General features: G+C 37.3%; 1 protein-coding gene across 1 annotated transcript in view; it reads left to right on the forward strand.

The window, feature by feature from the left end:
- The window catches only part of TRPM3 (transient receptor potential cation channel subfamily M member 3), a 385,746-nt gene that overhangs the window by 98,468 nt on the left and 264,483 nt on the right, over positions 1-22,795 (forward strand). The gene's annotated exons all lie outside the window — the stretch shown is intronic.

The following is a 22,795-nucleotide window of genomic DNA, read 5'->3' on the forward strand; positions in this document are numbered from 1 at the left end:
CAAGAGCCAGAAGGGTGACACTGTTTAATTCAGCCATGGAAATCTATCTCCAAAGGAAAGAAAGTTAAACATATTAATTATTAACTGCTTTCAGCTGGATTCTTCTTTAAAAATTTAAAGGAAATATAGGCTGTCTAGACCTGACAAAATAAGAAATGGCCTTCAAACAAAATGTTAGCTGAACTAGAAACAGACTAGAAATAGAAAGAAAATTTTCCTTATAGGGAGGAAATTCAGAGGAGAGTGTTGCTTTCTTCACACTTCTCTGGAACAAGTTGTATTTCTGTATAGCTGCAGATAATCTGTACGGACAAAGTCTACATAGATGTCTGTCAAAGGCATCTGTTAGACAAATTAAGTAAACGATCCTTTCAGAATAAAATGGTATTATAAATTACCTTTGGAAATGCCCTTGGATTCTTTTATTTTAAAAATTGAGGTAATAAAAATCAAATGGTTTTCCCTTCTAATTCTTTGTTTTCTCTACAGTTCCTTGTCTGTGATGTTATATGTACTGTTGGCCATCTAAGCCCCAGTGATTAAGAGAGAAAGACAAGAGGAATAATCTGAAATTTCAGTTCCACTTAAGTGTTCCTAAATTATTTTGTTCCCTTCAATTTGGGCACCTGTCATAGTTCAACACCAGCCAGCCCGTCGCTCAGTCTTCCCTGGTGGGATGTGGAAGACAATCAGAAGTGTGAAAGTGGGAAAACTCATGTCTTGAGATAAAAGGCAGTTTAAAAGGCAAAGATGAAGCTCTGCGTGCAAGCAAAGTAAAATAAGGAATTCATTCACCACTTTCCATGGGCAGACAAGTGTTCATCCATCCTTAGGAAAGCAGGGCTCTATCATTCATAGCATTGCCTTGGGAGGACAAATGCCAGCTCTGTAAACATCTCCTCCTTCTTTCCCCACCCTTATACACTGAGCATGATGCCATATGGTCTGGAATATCCCTGTGGTCAGCTGTCCCAGCTGTGTCCCCTCCAGACTTCTTGTGCACAGCCAGCCCACTCCCAAGTGTGCAGGTGAAGAGCATAAAAGGCCTTGGCTCTGTGCAAGCGCTGTTCAGCTGTAACTAAAACATCCTTCTGTTATCAATACTGTTTCCAGCACAAATCCAAACACAGATCCATATATTAGCTCGTCTGGAGAGAATTAATTGTATCCCAGCTACAATCAGCACAGCGCTGCAAAAAAAAAAAAAAAAAGAAAAGAAAAAAACACCAAAAAAAACCAAAAAACAACCCCAGTCAAACAAAAACTCCAAACAAAACAAAACAAAAGAAACTAAGGCCAAAATACTACAGTAGACTCCAAACAGAATTCTGTTGCATTAAAATACAAATATATTTCTTGTTAATAAGCAGAAATGAAAATAGGAAAAGGGATGAGCCTACTAGCATTTGTTTATGCTTTATTTTCATGTAATGTGCCAGAAGCAGGCTAGACTTTTAACAAAGAATGAGAAAAAATTCTTGTTACTTGTTTCAGGTGACCAGAATAAAAGAAATGATGGAGTGGTGAGGCTTACACACAACTTGCGGCTTTTCTTTTTCAAAAAATTCTTTTGGTTCACTTGCTTTGACATCTCCTGTTGAGAGCAAGACTATAAATGCACAGAAGAAAGAGAAAGTGGCTTGCTAATCACACTTTTAGAGTGGAAATATGATACTATGGATTTAAGATAATGTAGATCTTAAGTGGTAGGTTCCCAGTAATATGATTTTCTCAAATACAATTTCTCTTGTACACATTTTTATTTTCTGAAACCTTTGACATGTCAGTCTATTATAATCTGCTTAGTGTTCCTCTTACCTGTAATGTATTTATGTTCATTGCTTTCCTGCGTATTGTTTGGTAAACAAGAGTATTTTTCTAGAAAAATAATGAATATTAATAGAAGAATACAATGAAGCTTTTCTCACTTTTGCATATAAAAATGCTAATTAATACTTTATAAGTCATATCCAGTGTATGCTCGTCTCTCCAGTGGGTTAGAAAATTCTGCCTCTCACTGCTCCTCAATTTCTCCTGCTCCTGTGTTTGGCAGCAGAGGATTCTAATGGGGGTAATCCAATTTAGCAAGTTTGCAGATACAGTGTCCAGCTGTGCCTTCAAGCATCAATGTGATCAGTTTCTATGGTCTTCTTATGGAGGTGCTAACTGTCATAGAATCTGTATGCCATTTTTTCTATTTTAAAACCCAGCCTAGACAATAAGGACTATGGTCACTTCAAAAGTGTCACTGTACTTTCAAACATCTTCCATTAATTTTATTTGCATGTCTATTTGCAACATTTGCTACAGAGAAAATTCAGTCTTTTATGTGAGTGTACAGAATGTTGAAAATAATACTCTTGGACAGTGAAATGTTTAAAACTGACAAGTGTTTCTGCAGTCCTTGTACTTGTCCATAACACTGATTAGCATGAATCAGTGAAATGTGATTGGCACACATGATGTTTCAAAAATCAAACTTCCTAATGGCATTTTGTTATTTTGTTTTAATGGATATAAAGCATATATATATATATATATATGTACCATTTATCTCAAAATACAAAAATACATACAGAGGCAGTAAAGTCTCTCTGAATCTTTCTAGTTTTTGCTCTTGTACAACTTGTATGGCATATGCACAATAAGTTCCTTCCATTATGGAGGGTTATATTTATATGAATATAACTAGTTTTGTGCTAGTGCAACTCCAGTGTTTCTGTAATAAATGCCAATATAATAGAAACAGTGAATTAGGAGTGTCCTGGAAGATGTTACTTATATGGTTTAGATTTAAGTAGTCCTATGAGTAATGGAGAATTTTACTTAATGAATCTTACAAGTCCCTTCCAACTTGAGATGTACTGTGGTTCTGTAAGTCTGTGAAAGCACCAATGTGCCATACAGAATTATGAAGGAGAACATTTTTATTGGCTCACCCATGTTTGTTATACACCAAAAGTAACTTCTGTGTCTCTCTTTCTCTTCATCCTGTCCATGCTGAGCTAGGAGGAAGGAGCTGAAGAGAAGCTGTAGAATAGTGCAGCAGTTTGGGGTTGTCCCATGGCATCCCTTTCACTCAGTTGTGTATAACATATTTGTTGTCATGTAGCTCATGCAATCTGCTCACACACACACACACACAAGGAAATATCATCAACATCGGTCTGGGCACCATGAAGGTTTTACAAAAAAAAAAATCTTGCTAAAGTAGTTTCCTTGTTACCTTACCACAGGTCAGGTAATAAATAGCCTGGAGACTTAAGGTTTAAAGTCCTTTAATACAGGCTTACTAGGCATCTTCAAGTGCCTTAGTCATCTCAGCATTAATGCAACTTCAGGACATTTGGATGGCCAATGATAGAGATACTCAGGAAGGCAAAATACTCCATAAACTAAATGAGTCTCTCATAGCTCAGGAAGAGACTCAGTGAGCCAAAAGTTCCAGTCTGTTTTGGTGAAGTATGTTCCTGTTGTCAAGGCAAAGAGTGCTTTGTATTGTACAATTCCGGCAGCTCTCTTCATGAAGTGCGAGAGAAATACAAATCTTCCTGCGAGCTGAATGTCTCATGGTAATATGTCATGGAGGAGGGAGCAGTCTCCCAAGTAACGATGTGTAAAGCAATTCTGTTTTATGCATCATCCTCTTAAAATCCACCCAGGTAGCACCAGGACACTTCTGCTTCCTTCTCCTGTATGAGAAGTATTTCCATTTTCTGCACTTTAAAAAATTTCTTCATGATGCAATCCGAATTGCACTCTGATCTGAAGAGGCTTTAAAAGCTACAATTTTACTATTAAGATTGAATGTGAATATTTACACATTAGCAGGCTCCTTTCAGACTCTTCCATACAAATTCTAATTTACATTCTGTTAATAATGAGTGATTTTGCAGTATGTTTATTTTTAACAAATCAGTGCTATGATAATTTTCTAGTGTTTGACCAAGGAGAGTAAGGCCTTACACATAGAAATGGTGCTATGTTGTTGGAGACCATATCTGTAAATCATAACTCCCAAAAGAAATGGAGTATAGGGCACAACCATTAGAAACTTAATTATTATCCTGTTCACTTATCAAAATAAGTTGCTGAAGAGGGCCTGGCCAAACTGAAAATTTGCTTTCCATCCAAACTGCAACTATAGAGGGATATGTAATTACAGATGTTCTGAGCTGTGTTGCTTCTCCTAAGTATTTTCCAATGCCTATTGAAATTGAAGGGAGTAATCATCCAGCTTCAATGAGCTTTAGTGTTGGGCTTTGGTTATCATCTTTTTGTTGTTGTTCTGAAATCATGTAATCAGCAGCAGGATGAAGGGTAAGCTGCTATAAACTTTTCTTATTTGTATTTAAAGAAAGAAAGTTTCTTCTGAAGAATTCCCTTTTCCCTTGAATCTCATAATTAGTATTTCTTAAGTGTTTTATTCCAGGTTTTGTTGAAAATAATCTTTTAAAATATCTGTGATGCTGTAAGTTAATATACATATGTTGCACAGTATTTAATGTAAAGATCTATTTGTCTATAAGTATAAAAAGCAAATAAAAATTTGCTTTTCTTTGCCAATTCTTCCCATTTATTACAAAGTTAAGGCTTTTCTACGTTATCTGTTGAAACTTATTAAACATCATAGTAAGGGTTTTTAAGTGCCTCCACATAACTGATCCCAGACCCTTTGGGATTGCCTAAGTATTTTCAGGAATCTGTTCTGAGCGGTGCTGCTGATACAGAAAGGCTAAATGAGTTTGGTTGCAGACTGGATAATGTTCACAGAACAGAAGCCAGCTTCAGGGTTGCTAAGAACTTAGGCCCCGTCCCAAATTTAGGAATCTGTAAGTGTCAGGGTTCTAGGACACCATCACCCCGCACCATTGTAAGTGTTTTGCCCTATTACACTCTTCCATGGGCACTGCCTTTAGCACATGTGGGATACCTTGGTCTGACTGCCTTTCTGTTCTTTGGCTCCTCATATCTGTGTGCACATTGACATGGTGCCCATGCAGTCTGTAACACCCATCTGTGATTTCATAGAAAATTCCCACTTTTCAATTGTCATCCTTGGAATTTGATGTGTTCTCTACCCCAGTAATCTCAGGGTGTTGTAGAGCTTGTAGAGTATGTGTTCACACTGGTATTACTCAAAGATGCCTGCTCAAGATACAGAGCTGGGAAAGAGTGCATAGTCAAGCTGATTATTCAACACAAACATATTATTTTGATAATTTGAATCACTTCTGTCAATGAACATAGTGCAACATTAATTAATTGGACAATTTGTCTTAGATATATGGAAGCTGATTGGAGTTATGGGAAAAAGTTATTTCAGAAAAAAAATAGGGGAAAAATTTTAAAAAACTCACTTCTCCTTAAAGTCTTGAAATGTGTTTATTTATTTATACTCTCTGCAAGTGCTTCTCAGATTCTCTTTTTGCTGCCTTGTGTTTTTAACCTGCCAGAGTTTATAATCCTTTCTATTAGCCTTCCTCAAACATGAGTTCAGCTTTTTAAAGATACCTTCTTATTTCTTATATTCTTTTTCTTCCCTTAGTGCCATGCAGACTTTTCTCAGCTTTATTCTAATGAAGACTTTTTCTTTTTTTCTCCTCATTAAGGAAACTGAATCAAAGTATACTTTTGCCACCCTTTGAATGCTTTTCACTACCAACATTTTGAATAATGTCTTGTGTGCTACTGAGAATGGCTTATTGTTTCTTAGGTTTCCTATATCATTCTGCTTCAGCCTTAGACTTTGTTTTCATAAGGACTAAACCTAATTGGAGGTAGACCCACTCATCTTCTGTTATCACATTTCTTAACCTCCTAAACACACTGATCTCTCTAAAAAAAGTCACAATCACTTTTCTTATCTTGGTAAGAAAAAATAAGATTGTAGATGTAAAAAAAAAAGTTACTTTGCTTAATTTTACAGAGAAGGAATTAGTGTTACAACCATATTTTTTCTCACTCCTAATAATATAAATTCTAAATCTCAAAAAAAATTTATTTCAGGAGAAAATTCATTTAATCTACCTAGATACCATCTATCCACTAAGCTAAATAGGTAGTATTTGATGAAATTTAAGTAAACTCAGAATTCTCCTTTTAGCACATTACTAGGTTTCTTATTCATGAAACATTAAATACATGTTACTGCTGGTTCTGTGATTTTTCCTGAACAGCAGGCTCACACTGGAATCTGACTTTGCTCCATGTGCTCCCATCCTTGTGCACAGCAATACAGCAAAGTTAGCTCATCCATGGACACTGATTTATCCACCTGTGTGCTGCTACTGGTGATCACTCCTCATTAATATAAGACTCATACTCTTCCTCACATCCATGAATTTCTCAGCTGTTAAGTCCTTGTAGAATACAATCCAGAGCTAAAATGGAGGTTTGAATCAAGCCTACAGAATTATGGTGGGTGAAGCATCTTGTGAGCAGACACAGAGTGCTCACACAGGTGCTTGAAAGTACGTGGTCTGGCAGCTGTGCCAGGCGGACTGTACAGGCACAGGGAATGGTGTGGGAATGACATTTGCTGATTAGAGGCACAGTTTATACACCAGAACCAGTCTGTAACTCCCAGGAAGCTGCAGAGCCCAAAAATAATTCCATAACCATTTAGTTCTTAGGAAGCTCTTTCAGTATGACTACCTTTTGCTTCTTTGAAAACATTAAATGCATATGTATATACAAAATATATAAGGCAAACCATCACTTTTTTCAAAGCACCTTCAGTGATTATTTGAGAATTACAAACTGAAGAAGATCTATGATTATAAAAAGTTAGCTAGGGCCCTCATGTTAATGAAGTAATCAATATGTTTTTCACCACATTTTTATTAAACTACTGCCTAATTTTAATGGTAAACTTACAGGTTTCCACTTAGATTTATTTATCCTGATTCCTCTCCTCAAAAAGTCAAAGTGCATATAATCCTCCTGGTTTTTATTACCTGATTGCTATTTAATATCCACAGCAGTCTCTGATATTGAAACCCATGAAAGCTCTTAGTGTGGCTGCAATGATCCTTTCATATACTATGTAATTCATATCCTATGTACAAGTCCACATTTTAAAGAAGAGGCCATTAGAGCATTAAAAAAATTTAAATTTGAAATTGCTGAACTTTGTTAATTTTCAGGATTAAAAGCTTGTATAAATATAAATTTACAGTCAATAAAGTGCCATTGTCAAAAATTTGACCATTCTTGTTTTTCTAAACACACTCTTTAAAAACCTAGAGTTGCTGAAATCCAAACCAAATCAAGCCAAAGCCAAAAATTTTCCTATGCAAAACACTTCAAGAATTGAAATGGACTTTGTGTAAAGTCTACCCATTGCAAAACATGGGTTTAGTTTGCAAAATAAGAACTCCCAGGCCTTCATTTGTGTGAATGCACCTGACTCCATTTCATCTTAGAGCTTATGGTCCTGCCATGGCAAGAGGCAGGAGTTGGGAGGTAAACTACTCCAGGGTCAGGGATCAGTTACTATTTCTGTGAGCCGAGAACTGCATTATTACCTTCAAGTATTCCTCTACAGATTCTGAAGGTGTGAAAACACTTGGTTCTCCTCTGTAAAAACTGTCAGCTTCATCAATAGGAAGAGATTTTTTCTTCAACACTGGACCTTATCACTTAGAGTTTCCTTCAAACTTGAGAGGAAAACTCATGTTCGTAGGCATTGGTCCCCAGGAGAGACAAAACGCATTACTATGTGCTGGAGAGCCAGCACAGAAAGCATGAGTAATCCAGGAGGTTTCTGGAGTGCTCCGATGACAACTTGATCACAGATTTAAGCAAAGATAACACGAATGGGCAAGTTATTTCTGACAAAGACAAAAAAAAAAAAAAGAAGTTCAAAAGAGGTAAAAGTAGGGTCAGGTGGTCCAGGAGAAATTCAGAGACACACTCTGAGCATGCAGGGATAGAGTTAAGAAAGAAAAAATCCATTTGGAGTTGAATCCAGTGAAAAAACTGAAAGGTAACAAGACTTTTGTTGATATATCTGCAAAAAGGAAGAAGAGAAAAAGTATGGACCCACTGGTGAGCTGGGAAGAGAATGTGATGACAGAGGAGCTGAAAAAATTTTCAGTTTTCTTTGCTTTAGTTTTTAGTGCTAAGTCTTGCTATAAGGAATCCATGGCCACACAAACCAGTGCTGAGAGTCCAGAAAAGTCCAGAAGAACTATCTTAGCAGATGGGGATCAAGTCAGGAAGCATTTAAACATACTGGATGCACACAGGTTCATGGACGACACTGATAGGATGCGTATGCAAGGGCAGAGAGAGTTGTCTGATAGCAGTGAGAATTTCCTGTATGGAGCCCTGGGTGACCCGCTGGCCCTGCTCTGTGCCTGTGTACTCAGTGCAGTCAATTACTGCTTAGTTATACAGTAAGTAAGCATTTTGGAGAATGAATGTTTATCAAAAAATCATGACAGAAATTATTCCATGAGAGACCTTTATGGTCATGTAGTTCCTATGAACAGTGATAGTGTTCACTACACCAGGTTACTCAGAGCCCCATCCAACCTGGCTTTGAACATTTTCAGGGATGGGCCATTCACAATTTCTCTGTGCTTTAGAGCCCCACCATCCTCTTAGTAAAGAATTTGCTCCTAATATCTTATCTAAATCTACCTTCATTTAGTTTAAAACCATTTCCCCTTGTCCTATCACAACATGCCCTTGTAAAGAGGCCAAAAAAATTTTGAAGTTTTTCTTAATTATTATGTACTGGGAAAATTATCAAAAAACTTGACCAGTTGATCAAACATATTGATTTTTCTTTAAGAATTTAAGCTATCCCATTTAAGTTTTTATGTTTATTGAGTCTATCTATAGATGTTTCATATAATTCCCCACATATTGAAATGTATGCGTATTGATTCTTCAAAAGCCGTTGTATGTTTTAGCAATATTCTATGTTGTTTCTTGAAAGTCATCATTAATGCTAAAACATAAAAGTTAATATATGCAGTGCTACTGTCACGTGTAAAGGGAGATTTGCTCAAACCCGCAGCATGTGGTCACCTGTCAATGCCCCAGGAAAGCCTCAGCCCTTGTGCCTGACCAGTCTGCCAGCATCCTGCTGTGGGGACCCTTCACTGGGCAGTTCAGGGGGTCAGAGGTGGCTCGGGGTCACTCCCCTCCTGCATCTCCACATCTGTACCCAGTGCTGGCTGCCCAACCCCTTACTCAGCGAGGGGTGGCTGTGCCCTAGGGCAGATATCTCAGGGCAGCACCTGAGACGAGCTGGGGATGGGGACCTGTGCCAGTGACCTTCCCCACAGCTGCTGCTGACTCCAGAGCAGGACATCTCCCTTTCTCTCTCCTGGTTTTAAGCTGCTGGGAGGGTTTTCGGCTGGAGAGGACACTGAGTTCTCTCTTCTCATGAGTTTTGACAGAGACTGGCCATGGTGTCTCCACCCTGCATTTAGACCCCATAGATTGTGCTGTGTCTTGGAGGTCTGGTATGCTCCCACCTGGGTGTAGCCACTCTATTTTCCCCCATAATTTCCAAAACCCCAGTCATTTTCCCACAATGTTGTTTGAAGAAGGTCTTCTTCCTTCTTTAATTGGAGTTGATTAGTGATATCTAAGCAACTATTTCAAGTAGAGCCAGATGTAACTTCACTAAGTTGTTCTTTCTAACTGAGATGAACAGGGAAAATCAGCACCAAAGCAGACAATTGGGCTCTGAAATTTGTACTAATAGCACTTAATTCTATTTTACATTTCATTGTGATCGGCTCTTATCATGTGGCATTGTTCAAGGCCGCTTCATAAAAACTATTAGACAGGACAGTATTTCAAAGTGTTCTTTGAAAAATTGTAACTTTCAAGGTAATTTTTTCTTATAATTGAAAAAGTGCAAAGTGTAGAGGATAACTATAGGCAAGAGATATAGCTGTAACTTCTTAGTATTTTGATATTGGTACAAAACACTGATTTTCCAGTTCTTAGTGTATAATTGTTTTATATTCTTTAATCAACACCAGAGGAAACACATCACATAAGGTAGCTTGATAATTTCAATTAATGCATTTAAATTTCACAGAATTTTATGTAGCATCACAATTGCATGGCATGGCATCTGTTCTTGCTTTTAACTCTCATAAGTATTTGTACATGATGGCTCTTGAGTCATTGCTGTCTGCATAAAAACCTTATACATCAATTGTGCTGGTTCATGGGCATATGGTAGGAAATATATTTAATGGGCCACAAATTAATTTCCATGGAAAACTACTGACTATCAGAGGAATAGATTGTTTAATCAGTTATGATAAACCTACCATTGAGAATATGAAGAAAGGCAGTTGAATTATAATGTTCTAAAACTGCGAAACAGACAGCAATGTTTAACCTTTTTACCACTGTAAATTTACTTACTACTTGACTGTATCTGATTAATAACAAATTCAAATATGGTTCTGTTCAAATACGGGCTTTTTGATGCCTCTCTATATGTTTATTCGGCTTTTTAGAAAGGATGAAATTTTCTTTATAGGCACAGATGTCTGCTTCGGTCATGATGGGGCAGCACAGGACATCAGACTTGAGATCATCCTGTACATACATAAAGTGGCTGCATTCCCAAGATTTCTAGTTAAAATATAATGTCATTTTCTGCTAAATCAATTACTCAAGTACCTTCTGTTACATATCACAAGATCTCACTTATTTGCACATTATTGTAACAAAATATCAGAAGATATTTTTCATGCTGGTGGTTCTTGATTAAGGCATTTCATTTTACTGCACATTTTCTGCTTTTCATGGAGAACTGAAAGAAACTGAAGGCAGACTTAAGTTTTTACTGTATTAGTTAGGTTAGAATGTTTTGCTTGGTATAAATGACATTTCATTATGTAAAACATAATGCTACACTGTAGAGAATAATATTCTGTAATGTGAACGAAAAGGAATTTGAGTGAAAGGTTTATGTGTTTATAATGATGTTTTGTTATGAAATCCTCCCATAGAAGTATCATCTTTGACTACCTGAGGCTCTGGTGGTATCTCTAAATTGCATGATGTGCCCAGAAATATTTATACAAGTGACTAAAACTAGGCTTACGCAGAAAATTAGCCCTCAAGTTGCTGTTATACAATTAAGAAAAAAGAGCAAAGATTCTGACCCTCAGGACTATTATGTTCCACATACAGGCCATTGTTCCAGGCAAGAAAATGGAGTCATAGTGTAATTATTTCCCATCTATCAAGAAATTAGGGAGGAGACAACAGGCCAGAGAAGACCTCAACTGACCAGCTGGGGATACATGCAGGGTAAACATCCTTCTCACTCGCCGGCTCTCCTTCAGGAACATCTGCTGCAAAACTTGTGCCATCCCTATATCAGCTTACTTTGTTATTTTTCTGTCACAGAATCGCAGAATGTTCTGAGTTGGAAGGGACCCACAGGGTTCATCAAGTCTAACTCTTATGAGAATGGCCTGTAGAGGGATTAACTTTGGTAGTTTTAGCATCACGCTTTAACCAACTGAGCTAATCTCAGCATATAAGAGTTCACCAGGTGCAGATAATGGCTGGGTTGCAGTCATGGGCTTTTAGAAGAAACTTGTGCTGCTGCATTTTATGGAGGCGTAGAATTTCACTTTAATCTTGTTGGGTAGCTCTCAGCTAGATAACTCTCCAATGGAGTTCCCCCATGACCAGGACACCCAAGGTGCTGGTGTGGGTCTAGAAATAAGGAATTCACACAGTGCCAGGCTGCCTGGTGGTGTGTCACCCAGCCATTGTGTCTCTGAGGTCAGGAACTTTTTCCCTTAGCAGATAGACCATGGAAAGGTTCTGAATTCAGCACTTGAATTATTCACAATGTACAGAACAGTTATTGAAGTGACTGTATCTCTATTCCCTCAAAGTCTCTTTCCAAAGTAGGTAATGCGTTTATTTGACAGCAAAATGCTAGGTAAGTCACTGATATTTGTTTTGGAAAAATTTCATGAACTATGTTCCTATTGTTTCCATGCTGTACTTGGGAATTGCCTACTGTGTAAATCTATTATATAAATAATATACTATGACTCTCAAGTCAAATGCAAAAAGAAAACATGTGTAACAGAAATGCAATTTTAGTAATACTTAGTCTAGTGAAAGCAGGTTCCTTTCCCAAGCTAAGAGAGAGAGTAAAAAATAGGTTTTGTGTGCGCAAAGTCCAGATGGAACCACAGTAGGAGGCATATTAGTGTAAATACAAGTTTTGTTTATTTCAGGCAATGTATGCTTCACATTTCTGTTATGTTTCTTTGCTTTCCTAATTATGACATGCTAATATTCAATTACTAAGTCTTCAGTGATGTTTTTTCAATTTTCAGCATTCTTTGTCATAAAGTGCTTATATATTTTCCTTGTATTAAAAATAGGTTTACTTTATGGCAAGACTGGCTTCTAAGCACTACATAATACTTTTGCTTTCCTTTATGCTTCAGTATAGTCAAAATATTGTATATTATGCCAAATAAACCACCTCAGGTAGCAAACCATCTTATCTTGCTACATTCTTCAAAGTAATTTATGTGAGCTGTGCTGTAACAACTTTCTAGAGCTCAAAATATAAATCTAGGTTGTCATGGATACACACATAAGAAGGCTTTCTTTATAAATATGTTACGAGTCTGACAATTTATTTTTAGTAGAATTTTCAAAAAAGAAAAAAAGATGTAGTATATAACCAGGGCCATTATTGGTTATTCTAATTGCACTTGAATACATTTCTGTTTCTTCCTCTTCATTATCTCAAAATGTCTTTTAACAAGGTGGTTTATGTGGATATCAAAAAGGCTGATAAGGGCCCTGGGCTTTTTCTCACCTGTGTTACCCCCACTTTGTACTTAGTATTTCTGAAGTGGAATTCATATATGGCTTATATATTAGAGTTTTCAATCTAGCACAGGGTTAAGCAGTGCTTTCAGGACTGAACAACATTCAGCTGCCATTTTTCTCTCACATTAGTTAAAATAAATACAGTAATTATGACATAAGACTGGATAACCTAAATAATTCATGGAATTTTCAAGTCAGGAGATACCTTCTGGTATCACATCTGCCATTTTGCTTCCTCTTCTCTGCTGCATCAGTAGTGCAAAAGGCAATGCCCTCATACACAATTTTCTGTTACTGGTAATTGTAAAACACGAAGTTATTAACCTCTGATAAAAAAATGAGACAAGAAAACAATAATTTAAAAATGAAAAATAGATTGCTGGGAGCAATTCATAGTCATAAAAATGTACTAAACAAATGATTATTTTAACACATTTTGTCTGTAGATTTTGGTAAAACAGAAAATAGAGAAGAAGCTAGTTCAGAGGTCTGAAATTTTGTGTGTATTAATATAAAGTAAAAAAAAAAAAAACAAACAAAAAACCCAAAAAACCCCAAGCCATTCAAGAGGATAAGTAGAGGATTTCCATAGAATAAACACAAAATATTATGAATTAGCTAAAATGTTACAATTTTTCGAAGAGTACATAAATGGTCATGTCTCTGGCTTGTTGTATGAACTTTGGTAGAAAAACAGATTGTATTTAGCATTTGTGCAGTGCTTTTCGCAGAAATACTGTTAACTAAAAATTTCCTAAAAATTCCACATATGAAAATATAATCCCAAGTGCTGACTTCTTGGAAGATTTTAACAAATATCAAATAATTTTAAAAATTGGTTATCAAAGATGTTGTTAAAAATACACGCTCATTATTATTTTCCAGAAGGTTTTTCTCCTAAGAATTTCTAACTTACGTATGTCTGTCCTGTTTCAATAGTTTTCAGATTCTTTTCTAAACTAGCTTAACAACTGTATTGAAATGATATGTAAATCATAGCCATAGATGAATCAGGAAGTCCTTTTTATAAATCTGAAAAATAATTCATGACTTATGTCCTCAATATAACAGATACTTTATACAGAACATAATAGAGGCATCAAGTTTAGTGCCAATAGCACAGGAAGAATCTGTTTCTTTGCCTTCTGGGACTAAACCATAAATCACAGAGCTGAAATTTCTGATCTAGCATAGTAAGTAAGTGCTAAAAACATGAAAGAGCAGATGAAATCCCACAATCCTGGAGAGAATCTGTTATTGGTTAAGGCTAGCAGGATAACCATTGTTTGATAAAACATTAGGAAATTGTTGTCTCTCAAATTTATTTTTCAGATTCTAGTACTGAAGAGCCTAAAATACAATATGCATGTGCTATCTTGGCATGTGTTTTGAAAATCTTATTAATAAGCATGTGTAAGTATCAGTAGAATTTAGTGAAGTTGTACAAATTATGGGACTCAAATATCAGATATCAGATAACTTTAAAAATAACAAGCTATGCTATGCCTGTTGGATGTTATAGAACAGTCAACAGTGGGGACATTGACCTGACAAACTCTTGCTAGGGAAGCTAAAAAAGCTCCTCCAGAAAAGCCTTCCAGCAGCTTTATATTGCCAGTGGAATCTGTCCATTAAGTATTGGTATGAGTAGGTAGAATTTTTCAGTAGTGGTAGGGGAGCCATGAGCACAATGCAGCATTAGACAATGCTCAATTAAAGACTATTGCAAAGACCAGTTGCATAACTGAGTGACACTTAAAAAAAATAATCCTCTTCCATTTTCTTTTGCTCTGTTTTCCTGTTCCCATGGACTCTGCTGGTCTGTCCCAATAGTTATGTGTATTTTCTTTGGAGAAGTTAAGCATGGGCAACTTGTATCATTCAAAAAACTAGTAGTTACTCTGTCATGAGTAATACTACAGTTGTGCTGTACAAAATAACCCAACAAAAAAAAAAATTATAGATCTTTCTTCAGTGTAGTTTTATGTTCCAGTTTGACTCTGCTGTCTGGTTTAGAAGTTTAGAACTGCATGAATAAGAGATTGTTGTTGTTATTCACTTAGTATGAGGCTTCACAAGCCACCTAAAAATTGACATAGTAATTAACACATTTTGGACAGATTTTTCGGTTTATGAGTGATGGCTTTTCAAATGGACCGATTTAATTTGGCTATAACCATGAAACAAATGTGATTCAATGTAAAGGCAACAATGAATATCTAGTTTCTGGTGGTTTAAATTTCTGTGGTTTCTTTTGAGGAAGGAACTACGCTATACTTTACATCTAAAATCAGGAAAAGGGTCCAAATTCTATAACAACAAAAGAGATTTAAAAAGAAAATCAGCCTCAGGAAGTTGTTAGGCAAATGCAAGCTGAGATTTCAGCTTATTTGATACAATTGATGTGTTTTTTACTGTTGCTCTCATCTGGCACTTTTTGTGTCACCCATCTGTTGCCTCTGACTGGGAAACTAGATTACTGTCTCCAGAGGCATTGACTACTCTTCCTGCAGCTTTGATCAGTGACCAGTCCAAAAGCCCCCAGGCTTTGGTTTCTTCCCAACATGACACTGTATGCAAATATATAATAATTGCAATGGACTACATGGAAAACACCATCCAGAGTTTGTTGCTCTCCAGATGTGCCTATAATTGTTCCAGGGAAAATAGGGCGTAAAATTGCAGGTGTTTGTTAGTCCAGAATATAAAAAGAATATACATAGACTTGGTATGTGACTTAGAAATAAATCAAAGTAAAATCACAAAGTGCTGAAAATAGACCCAATTAAGTTATCAGTTTGAAAGTGTATTTTAACGTAGACCACTGGAGTAATTTGTGTCTATTTGAGAAGGTAAGTGTGGTTTTGAATAATAGTGTTGTTGAAGTATTTTTGTCCAGATTTTGCCATTCCTTGTTTGTTTAATTTCATTAAGAGCTCAGCCTTACACAATTTCTTGTGTTATACTGTGAAAAAAAATCACAAATTCTCAGGGGATGCAGAGAGAGGATCACCAACTCTATACATTGTCCTCCCATTGCCTAGTAGAACACATTGCTGTGCAAAATGTGTGTGGAAAAATTACTTAAAATTCTAGTCAAGCTTCATTTTTTCATTGAGGCTGAAGTTTCTGTGAAGGATTTCCTAGTGAAAGTTCAAGTATACAGTTAGTTAATTCATAGTACCTGTGTAATAAGCACAATTTTAGCTCTTTAGCAAGCCATTTGTTATTTGCTAGGACTATACCTGTTTGTGTTACATTCATTTGGCAATTTTCCTTGCAGCTGCTTCTGTTGTGCTGCCTGCTGTGTCTCTTCTGGGCTTTCAGCCACTGGTGTGTTTCCTCACAAGTGTGAGGGTGCCCCTCTGTGGTTTTTTCAGTGTTGGTGACTGAACCATTTACAGAGAGAGACCCTTCACCACAAGGGCTTGGGGGCCAGATTGGTTCCTCAAACCAGGATGAACAGTGGTACACAGCCAACTAAGTAGCTGGGGAAAGCACTGAAGGCAATGTAGGATTAGCTGTCCACACTGATGCATTAGAAAATCATAAAAATATAGTGAAAGGAAATACTCAGGAAAGCAGACAGGTCAGTAATGAAACACTAAATGTACTCAAAGCATCTGAAACAAGTGGCTGAAGGAGGCTTCATCATCAGATGTGGTGTATGCACTAGGGTTTTTCACCTTTGGGAGGAGGGCAGAAGTTGTGGGGGTGAGGTATGCAGAAATGTGGTACCTGTGGAAAATATCATTTGGTTATTTTGGGGTTTTTTATAACTCCATAGAACAAGGCATTAGAGATTTTTGTAATTCCTTGCTACTTTCAAAGGGAAAACTGTTTTCTGGTTCAGCAATACTGTGAGATGAAGTGAGGAAGTTGCCCTTGTCTCATACTGCATCTGTCTAAGTCAGCTGAGGTACAGAAGTGCAAGAGAGTTATTCTGTAAGGTCTTCATTGAAAGGCATAACAGTCAAAGTGAATTGCTCTCATGAAATTTTGTATTTTTTCTGCATTTTCTCTAGCAAAATAATCAAGACTAAAAAACACTACACCAAAATAACTTAGTAGATTTGATATCTGAATGGGAAATCATAAAGAAAATTATGTTATAGGTCAAAATTGAGAAAGTATTTACACAAAGTTAAACAGTTCAGATAAGAACATGATGGCTAAGATGGAAAGAAATGTTTAACATAAACATAAATCTAAATGTATGAGCATCCTTATTTCTGTCATATGCTGCAGAGGTTAAAGAACTGACAGCTTGCCTACACTTGAAATTCTATTTAAACTAAGATAGACTGCAATTTAAAATGTGGCATTTGTACCTAAGTAACAATCAACCATGGACATTTCTAGTCCCAAAATATAACTGTTACATGCCTATGTGTCTTAACCTTCTTCAAAGAAAAATTCTAAAAGGCTTCAGCCTGCAATTGAAGAGGAATTTCTGATGTAATACACCATTAAAAGATACAGCTTCAATATTTAAGGGTAGGTAGATTTACAATACTTGGAGAGCAACTGAAGGTAAAGTGGTGCAAATTATCAGTAGCTGCAGAAACCACAAACCACAAATAGTGGTGAAGGCTCCTTGTGACCTATCTGTACAAACACATTTTCAGTCCATAGTGTGACTTTGAGACTCCTCCGCTTGTGTATTTTGGAACTGGGATCAATCAAACAGGATCTCTAGAAAAACAGTTCTGACAGGGGCACAGTGGGTGTGCTGCACTGCCCTGTTCACCTGCTCTCTCACCAGTCTGCTTCCTCTGTTGTCGGCAGTCCTGTGCGCTGTGGTACCGCTGAGATCTCTTGTGGCAGCCCAGCTAGGTGCTTTTCTAGGCAAAAGCCAGATGCAGATCAGTTTAAGGAAATCTCAAGGTAGTAGGCATATAAAATAATCATATTCAATATTCATCACATCCTTATAGAGCTTGGGAGAAAAGGAAGAATACCCTTTACTTAATCTTTTCAGTCAGTTGCCAAAAGACATGATTCATAGCTACATGCAATAATGTTTATATATACGCTTGAAACTATGGAATTATCTTCATCTATAGCAAGTTATTTAATTAATGTTTAATAAGTAGACAGACATTACATTAGTATGTGTGTCTATGTCTAGGGCAGAGGGAATTATGAGCATGTGGCAAAAGACCTGTGAAATATCTTGGCAGAGATAACAGCAGAAAAACCACCTCAGGCATGCAATGAATAGAAAAGATGTGAGAGCAGTGGATTAATTTTATAATTTAATTATCAGTTGAGTTAAGCATCAATAAAATTTGTGTCTCCTAAGAAGTTATGGCAAGCATCAAATTAAGTATAGTTTATCCAAATCTTATAAAGCAAACTTATCTTTCTATCCCCTGATTTTTGCAAGAAATCATATGAAATGGACACAAATTGGAATATGAGTATGTAGAAAAATACCCTTTTGCTGTTATTATCATAGCTTTCTATTCATTGATGTACTTTTCAACTATTTAGCTAATAGCCCTGCAAAGTGACCGGATACTAAGGTGAATTGTGATTCTTTACCAATGGAAGGATTTGTTAGCACTGACTTTGAAACAAGAGCTTCTGAATTATTTCTTTTTCTATTGCCATCCTGCCATTTTCTCCACAAACCTAGGAGATGGACAAAATATCTTATTAAGAACTAGCACCTCCACCTCAGCATGTTTGTGTAGTAGACCCATGGTGGCCACTGCAAGCAAAGGTAGCTCTATTTCTAAATACAAGGGTAGCTCTATTTTTTTCTGGTATTTGCTATCCTACTGGGAAGTGCAAGCCCTTTGGTCCAAGAGCAAGGCAGCCTTGACAAAGTCGCTCTCTAGCTACACTGTGAAGGTGTCTTTCTTCTCACATACGTTGTATTGAGGCCTTTGACATGATCCCCACATCATCCTTCTCTCTAAATTTGAGAGATATGGATTTGATAGGTGAACTATTCGGTGGATGAGGAGTTGGCTGGATGATCACATCTGGAGAGTAGTGGTGAATTTTTTGACCAACATCTGTACAAGAATTGTTCTCCAGTGGTCTGTAGTAGTACCAGTATTGTTTGATGTCTTCATTAATGACAGTGGGATCAAGAGCACCCTCAGCAAGTTTGCAAATGACATCAAGCTGAGTGGTGCAGTTGGCACACTTGAAGGGCATGGTGTCATCCAGAGGGATCTGGACAAGTTTGAGAAGTAGGGCATTGGGAATCTCATGAGGTTTAACAAATCCAAGCACAAGACCTTACAGCTGGGTTAGAGCAAACCCCAATATCAGAGCAGGCTGGGTGATGAGCAAATCAAGAGCAGGACTGCAAGAAAAGGACTTGCGAATGCTGGTGGATGAGAGCCTTCCCTGGGCAGTCACAGCCCAGAAAAACAGTTGTGTCCTGGGCTGCATCCAAAGCAGTGTGGCCAGCAGGGCCAGGGAGGGGATTCTGCCCCTCTGCTCTGCTCTCTTGAGATCCCATCTGGAGTCTTGCATCCAGCTCTGGGGGTCACCAGGACAGAGGAGGGCCACAAAGATGATCAGTAGGCTGGAGCATCTCTCTTGTGAGCACCTCAAGGCTGAGACACTTGCTGTTATTCCCCCTGAAGAAGAGAAGGCTCTGGAGAGACCCTCAACAGTCTTCCATACCTGAAGGTGCCTATAGGGAAGGCAGGGACAGACATTTTATCAGAACCTCCTGTGATGGGGAAAGGGGCAGCGGTTTTTAAACTGAAGGAGATTGATCTATACAAGATATAAGGAAGAAGTTTTTTAGAGTGAGAAGGGGTAAAATACTGGCAGAGGCTACCAGAGAGATGGTTGATTCCTAAGCTCAGGAAACACTCAAAGTCAGATTGGACAGGACTCTGACCAGGTTTACTTCAAGATGTCCCTCTTATTGCAGGGATGTTGCACTAGATTACTTTTAAAGATCCCTTCCAAACAAAACTATTCTATGATTTTATTATTTTATGATTCTGCTTTATGATGTACATGGGAAAACAGGCGTGATATCATAAGAAAACTCTTCTGCCTGATATTTCTCCACAGGTAGGTAGTGGCCACATAGAAGAGGTTTTCTACCATGGTGATCAATACATCTCTCTCATTTATTGGTCCTGCCATTTCCATCTTTCATTTACACAGCATCTCTTGTTTCATAAAGGAATTGTTACTTGGACAGGATATGAGAGTAGTGTTGGGGTTTGTTTATAATAACTTTTTGTTTAATTTTGCTCTCAGGTTGAAAATGTTGGACATTGCTGATGTGCTCAGAGTAGTCTGGATGCCGATGTGTTTCTCAGAAGCATTTCATTCTGTAGCATTTCCAGAGGTATTAAATTTTACTGTATCAGAGCTTTCTAAGAGTAGAATTATTGTCATGTTGGATTGCAGGAATCCAAGATGAGCTGGTCAAAAAATGCTTTCCATGAACAATAGCTTTAAGAGGAGTAGAAATCTGTCTGTGTTGCAGGGAGCAATGGCATTTGTCTTCTGTTTGCTTTTCTCTCCTGTGGTACCAAAGGTGCTCCTTCTCAAGAGACTAAGAACCAGAGGTGAATACTGACGGTTCAGGGAGCATGCTTCAAGGATAAAATGTTTTAATATGAAAATGGCAGCTCTGTCTCTTAAATCTAGCAAAGCAAGTCTTAAATTCTAGTGGGATTGCTACATCTTTGCATCTCCCAATAGGCTCCAGATTATAGGAGTTGATCTGATCAGAGCTCTTGCTTTTTCCAACAGAAATATGAGACTCAAACTCTGACTTTTCACTGAAGTAATAAAAAAGTCCCCCAAACTACACAACCTCCCCCCCACCCCCAGACCATATTCCTTATATTTCACTACTATTTTTAATCATTATTGTCAGAATCTCGGGGAAAAAATGAAGCTTTTCAGAATTTTCCTCTGTACTTTTCAAATCTTCACCATGTATGCTTACCAAAAATGGGGGTAGGCAAGTGGGGGCATGCTGGGAATAGAAAGAAATCTCCTTGCTTCAGTTTCCTCATATTTACACTTAATAGCCTCAAAATCATTCCAATATTGCTTATAGGTAAGAAACATACAATAAAAATAAAACTAATTAGGCTTGGCCTTAAGGACAAGCAGTTTAAATGGTCTGCCCAAAAACACCCAAGGATTTTGTGGTGGAAGTGAAGTTCCTATCTCATGATAATATCCTGCTATCAGAGCTTCCTCACTGCCACTGACAGAAGTTCATATTCTTGCACTCACTTTGTGCAAGTACAAATGATTAGACAAGGTGGTACAAAGCCAAGGAAAACAGACATTTGAATAAGGGTTGGTGTGTATTAAACACTGCAGCATATAACAACTCTCATCCCTAAGGTACTGTTTGCAAAAGAAGGCAATGATAGAACTCATCAGAAAGACAGGAAGCCCTGTGGAAGCTAGAAGATACATTGGGCTCACTATTTTCAGTTTATTAAAGCTATCTGTTATGTTTCTTCATTGTGTTTAGCTCCCTAGCATCTTCAGAGAGTTATTACTCTACTCATTGAAAAGAAGGGCAGCGTGCTATGACTCCTTTGTCTTCTTTGTGCCAAACACACAGGCTGAACATTTTGTTTTACAGCAGATACCTAATGCAAAGTAGATGTGAAAGGGACAAGCTAATGATGAGTATGGTACCTTCCCAGAAAACTCCTTCGTGAACTTCAAAGGTAGAAAAAAGATCTGAGCATTACTTGAGGGGGTGTGGGACAGGGGGAAGCCATGGTCTTGAGTTCTTGTTTCTGATTTGAGTTCTTTTCTTTCTTTTAACTATGAACCCCAAAAGCTTAATCACTGGCTATGATTACCTTTATAGCTGAACAAAGTTACCATGCTATACATCTTCCATGGTCTGTGCTATTTTAAGTCAGGATTATTTTTTTCTATCTGTTTAATTTTTCTCCTTTATACAGTCTTGGAAAAGCAGTTGCAGATAATAATATTTACTTACTCAAGTTTAATTTCACTATCAATGCAAGGTTTTTTTCCTCATTTCATAAAAGAAATACATTCAGAACTCAAGAGGTATTTAAATAGGTATCGTTTTAACTAGCTGCTTAGTCACAACCAGAAATTCATCTGCACAAGTTTTGTCACTAAGTCTTGTCTCCTGGTGTTCTACCCACTTCATTCTACAGACAACTCATGGTCTAGTCCTTGTACGTTTGAGGTTCCATAATTTTTCCATGTACAGTGGGGGGTACAAGTGTGACCTCTCCTGGTGCACAGTTAGTCCTGCACTTTGCTCTTGAACTTTATATTCTGGGCAGAACATTTTTGAATACAACACTGACATTGAACAAGAGCCTTTATACAGTTCCTAAGAGGCTACAGTGAAGAGGAGCTGACTGGTACACCTATGTTCAAAAGAAACAGTAGTCTTCATCTCTTTGCACCTCATTTGGACAATTATTCAGCTTTTCTGATTAATGTAGACACAATTCTATGAATAAATTATAAATAGAGGTGAAATATATGTGCTTTATATAAAAGGAAATATAAGGGGATTAAACGGAAATGTGAAAATGGCAGATCGGTGAATCCAAGTTAAGTAAATTGAATGTGTATCTCCTAACCGCAATTATGAGAGATTTAAACTTCACTGAGAAGCAGTAAAGTTTAAGATGGTGTTTTCATCCATAATCTGAGTAAAAACTGGTTATTACTGGCAACGTGAAAAATCACCATTGCTTTAGAGAACGTTTCTTTTACAGTTCCTAACTCTTCCTTCATGTAATCTTCATGCCCAAAAAAAAAAAAAAATAAGGGGAAAAAGGTATTTCTTCTTTGGCTGGAGAGCTTCCTGCCATTAAGAATATCTCCATTATCTGGGAAGGCCATTTACTGCCCCAAATGGACAAATGGTAACATATTTTGCCATACTTGAATTGCCCTAGCAATACTTCTTCATGTGTTT

Source organism: Molothrus ater, chromosome Z (genome assembly GCF_012460135.2).
Source record: "Molothrus ater isolate BHLD 08-10-18 breed brown headed cowbird chromosome Z, BPBGC_Mater_1.1, whole genome shotgun sequence".
Classification (NCBI taxonomy): domain Eukaryota; kingdom Metazoa; phylum Chordata; class Aves; order Passeriformes; family Icteridae; genus Molothrus; species Molothrus ater.